This window comes from Dioscorea cayenensis, chromosome 5, assembly GCF_009730915.1.
Source record: "Dioscorea cayenensis subsp. rotundata cultivar TDr96_F1 chromosome 5, TDr96_F1_v2_PseudoChromosome.rev07_lg8_w22 25.fasta, whole genome shotgun sequence".
NCBI lineage: Eukaryota > Viridiplantae > Streptophyta > Magnoliopsida > Dioscoreales > Dioscoreaceae > Dioscorea > Dioscorea cayenensis.
Genome location: NC_052475.1, coordinates 6,412,727 through 6,418,044, shown reverse-complemented (window position 1 = coordinate 6,418,044; position 5,318 = coordinate 6,412,727). Strand labels below are relative to the sequence as shown.

The 5,318-nt window shown below is 42.4% G+C and overlaps 1 non-coding gene across 1 annotated transcript; it reads left to right on the top strand.

The window, feature by feature from the left end:
• The first annotated feature begins 705 nt into the window (after positions 1-705).
• LOC120262731 lies at positions 706-812 on the top strand. Its single transcript, XR_005536985.1, has one exon. It is a non-coding gene; the product is annotated as a small nucleolar RNA R71 (small nucleolar RNA).
• Positions 813-5,318: the final 4,506 nt, after the last annotated feature.

The window sequence follows — 5,318 nt, the reverse complement described above, 5'->3', positions numbered from 1 at the left end:
GGCCTTTCGGAGGCGAGACTTTACAATTTGCCCACACGATTTCCAAGGTTATGCAAGAGGCGGTGTGGTTGCGAAGTGTAGCCTCAACTGATTCAAACCTAGTATTTGGAGATTGCACAAATCTAGCCAAGAGCTTTTCTAGGTCAGTCATTCGGGTTTCCAAACTCGAGACTACATTTTTCCACACAGGGGGCTTGTTGTTGTTGGAAACACGGTAGCCCCATGGCCTTTTTGTGGACCCACGATTACTCCATAAAAATTGGGATGTTTCTTCCAACCCGCATTGTAGGTATTGCTATATGGGTTTCCTTGAGGTCTCATGTCATTACCTACAAAATAAACATTCTCCACTGAAGAAACATCACCAATAGAAATTGGGCAATCAGAGGGAGCATGTCCTCCACCACAACCGGTGCAATTAGTCACGACCACCACTCTATTTGAAGTTAGAAGATCTAACTTCTTACTCCAAATTCTCCACTTGAGCCGCCAATGAAGTTACCGCATCGATTTCCTGGAGACCGACCACCTTTTTCTTCTCCCTAGCATTCCATTGGTAGTCATTTTAACTCCATTTCTTCAATCAACTAACGGGCCTCATCGGGGGTCTTCTTACCTAAGGTACCTCCTGCTGCCGCATCCAAGAGTTGCCTTGTACTTGGGTTCAAACCATTGTTAAAGGTTTGAAAAATCATCCACTACGGGAATCCGTGTTGCGGGCACTTCCTTAGGAGCTCCTTGAACCTTTCCCATGTCTCAAATAGAGACTCCAATTCCAACTGAACAAAGGATGAGATCTCGTTCCTAAGCTTTGCTGATTTTCCGGGAGGGAAATAACGAGCTAGAAAAGCTTCCACCATCTCCTCCCACGTGGTAATTGACGCTCTAGGTAACGAGTGTATCCACTGCTTCGCTCTACCCTTTAGGGAAAATGGGAAGGCTCTCAATTTGATGGCATCATCCATCACCCCATTTATCATCAGCATATCACACACCTCGAGAAAGCTATCTATGTGACTGTTTGGATCCTCATTGGCCAAACCATTGAATTGTGCGGACTGTTGCAACATGTGGATGAATGCCGGCTTTAACTCAAAGTTCTGAGCTGTAATCGGGGGACGCACAATGCTCGACTGTGTCCCCAACATTGAAGGTCTAGCATAATCGGATAATGTTCACTGTTGTGCATTCTGTTCTGCCATGTTTTCAGATCCTTCCACTTCCAAACCAGCTAAATTAGACTGTTCTTGTACATGCTCTGACCTTTTTCTTCTAAGAGTACGTTCAAGCTCGGGATCCCCTTCAATCAATATTGAGGGATTCCCTTGGGTCATAACCTGAAACTGCAACCAAAAAGAAAGAAAAAGAAATCAAAACGATGATAGAATAAGAAGATATGAAATAGAATGTATGGTGAAATAGCTAATAAAATAAAGTGCAAAGTATCTCTAAACACCTATTCCCCGGCAACGTCACCAAAAAACTTGACAAGATCCTCTTGCGTATATCCCGCAAGTGCACGGGTTTGTAGAAGTAATAATCCCGGGTGAGCGGGTACAAAATCCACAGGGAATAGGGAATAAAAATACTTAATTCGATTCTTAGCTATGTGAAAGATCAATGATGATAAGTGTGACAATGATTCAATTCTCAATAATAAAAACAACAAGTAAGAGAGCAAAAGTAAAGAAAGAGGGTAAGGCAATCGATAAAGATGGGGTACTCAGATAATGCTCCGCCTAGGATAATTGTTTCAAGTGCAATAACCCTCTATTATACTTCCTAATCAATGCAATGGTGAGTCATGGAAATCCTTAATTACATAGTCCCAAATCTAAGGTCAACTATGCCTAACTCTATACATGTCCCGGAGGAGAGATTAGATAACTCTCAACCTCGCATGCACTATAGAGTTGCAATGAGCTTCTGGGATTCCAAGTGATAAATCTCTTCCTAATTATAGACCTAACCATTTGGTCCGGTGGAAGGTCCTAACCACGATTAAGCCCTAGATACTAAGATCACCTTAGTGCTTCACTCCGTTCTGCAGCGCAACTAAGCCCGACAAAGTTCATCCCTTAGACCATTCACTCTATTATGGCCACAAAGAACTCTAGGAGCGGAGGTAGAATCTATCACGTCGGAGGGAAAGGGAGAGCCTTTATGTGCCTCTTGACTCACCCTCTCAACCCTCTCCAACCTAGGTCGTGTCTAATGCTCATGGTGTGTCACTCACTCACAAGGTTACCAACTGAGGACTCTCAACCCCTAGTGTCACTCTAGGGAAATGTTCATACAAACAAGCATTCAAGGTTGGAACTTGATATGTGCTTGTGCGATATGAATGCAAAGTGTTCATTCCTTATGTTGAGCATTACTTTTCTCAGGTTTTTACATTAATATGTGTGTTTTTATGTTACTTTTTTGCAGGTATGGTTGTGAGGCTAAGTATGAAGGAAATAGGCCAATGTGGATCATAATGCACCTATTTTGGAGGAGATCTTGCTAAGGTTCAATGTGGATCATAATGCACCTTGGCCTATTTCCTTCATACTTAGCCTATTTTCCTTCCCAGAGCGAGCCGAGAAATCGGAGAAGCAGAGAATCCACATGGGCGTGTGGAAATTATCCACGCCCTTGTGGAAGTCCGCATGGTGCGTGTAGCATCACGCCGAGTGGAGTTGCCCCGATTCGAGCCCTATTTAAAGGCGATTCAGGTCGATTTTTGGTATTCTTTTTCTCCATCTTTTCCCCAACTTGAAAAAGGGCTTCGGCTAGGGTTTTTGAGGGGTATTGGCTAGGGGTTTTTAGAGAGGTTCTATGGATCCGACATCGCGCATCGTTTGGAAGAAGGTTATTGGGAGAGTTTTTGTCGGCACCAATCCGGTGAGGTGTATCATAGGCCGGACAAAGGATCCCTTGCGACGAGTAGAGGACTCTCCACAAGACCATCGACACAACCAATGAGGGGGTTTCTTTATGGATTTATTACTTTTACATTCGATTTCATTGATTGTACTTAGCTCAATGGAGAGCTAAACCCTAGTGGGTACTTGGGTGATTGTGAACCCTAAGATGTATTCGTTTCATTGAACTTCTTTATTATGTTTTCAATAAATTGATGTTTGTTATGAGTTCCAACCTTGAATCCTTGATTGTATGAACATTTCCCCTAGAGTGACACTAGGGTTGAGAGTTCTTGTTGGTAACCTTGTGAGTAAGTGACACACCACGAGCGTTAGACAAAGCTAGGTTGGAGAGGGTTGAGAGGGTGAGTTTAGAGGTACATGAGCGTCCTTTTTCCCCTCCGACGTGATAGATTCTACCTCCGTTCCTTGAGTTCTTCGCGGCCATAATATTGTGAATGGTCTAAGGGATGAACCTCAGCAGGGGAGCCTAGGTAGTGCGTGCAATGGAATGAAGCGTTGAGGGATCTTAGTATCTAGAGGGCTTAATTGTGGCTAGGGACCTTCAGCCTGGACCAAAGGGTTAGGTCTATAATTAGGAACCAATTTATCACTTGGAATCCCTAGAGCTCATTGCAACTTTTATTCGAGTGCGAGGTTGAGAGGTTATTTAATCTCTCATCCAGAACATGAATAGAGTTAGGTGTAGTTGACCTTAGATTTGGGACTATGTATGTAAGGATTTCCATGACTCACCATTGCATTGATTAGGAAGCATAATAGAGAGTTCTTGCACTTGAAGCGATTATCGTAGGTGAAGCATCATCCGAGTACCCCATCTTTATCGATTGCCTTACCTCCTCCTTACTTTTGCTCTCTTACTTGTTGCTTTTAATTGTTGAGAATTGAATCATTATCACACTTATCATTGTTGATACTCCACATAGCTAAGAATCCAATTAAGTGTCTTTACTCCCTACTCCCTATGGATTTGACCCCGCTCACCCGGCATTATTACTTCGACAAACCCGTGCACTTGCGGGATATACGCAAGGGAAACTTGTCAAGTTTTTGGCGCCGTTGCCGGGGAGCTAGGCGTTTAGAAATACTTTGCATTTTGTTTTCTTAGCTATTTCATCACACTCTCTATTTCATATCTTCTTATTCTATCATTGGTCTAATTTTTCCTTATTTCTTTTTGTTGTAGAAAATGATTAACATGTTTGAATCATTTGATACTATCATGAGGATGGTTGAGCACGTAGAGTAGAAAGTTCAAACAGTTGCATGGAATGACATATCGTGTTATTCTTGCCATTGACAATGTACAATTCAGCGAGCCATTAGAAGAATCGGTTGAAGAGTACATCGCCGAGATTCAATGGCAAAGGCGTGAATTAGATAATGTGATAAAGCGGTTTGAGGAATCCACTTCATTGTCAATCGTTGACTAGTTAGAGGAGAGTGTAGAAAGAATCCTTGCTAGGGTTTGATTCTTCCCTATCAAGATCGAAGTAAGAACTCTTTTTCGGTTTGAGTTACTATTTCAAATTTGGAATTACGTAGAATGGACACGTTGATATCCATTGCGATTGTAAAGAAATAGATTTCCATGTGGAAAAGGAAGAGAGTAACTGTGAACAGGAGGCGAATGATTTCGAGGAGATTGATAAATTAAAGGAGAGTAGCTTGCTGACATCAATTGTTGAACCACCAGAACTTGAGCTTAAAACTCTTCCAGCATATTTGGAATATGCATTCCTAATGGAAGACTCTAAACTCCCCGTAATCATGGCGTCGAACTTATCTGCGGAACAAAAGGATAAGCTTGTTAGCATGTTGAAAAAGCACAAATCAGCCATCGCATGGAAGATCTCCGACATTAAGGGTATATATCCATCATTCTGCACTCATAAGATCCTAATAGAGGATGACTATAAATTTGTGATCCAACCTCAGCGAAGATTGAACCCGAATATGAAGGAGGTTGTTAAGGCGGAGGTAATAAAACTTTTGGATACAGGAATTATCTACCCCATATCCGACAGCAAGTGGGTGAGTCCGACCCAAGTTGTCCCGAAAAAAGGAGGAATAACAGTAGTAAAGAATGAAAAGAATGAGTTAATCCCCACGAGGACAGTTACTGGTTGGTGAGTCTGCATTGATTATAGAAGGCTAAATGACGTCACTCGGAAAGATCACTTTCCTCTGCCATTCATTGACCAAATATTGGAGCTACTAGCGGGGCATCATTTCTACTGTTTCCTTGATGGCATGTCAGGATACTTTCAAATTCCGATTGCCCCAGAAGATCAGGAGAAAACCACATTTACTTGCCCTTAAGGAACCTTTGCTTATAGAAGAATGCCTTTCGGGTTGTGTAACGCCCCTGCAACATTTCAGCGCTGCATG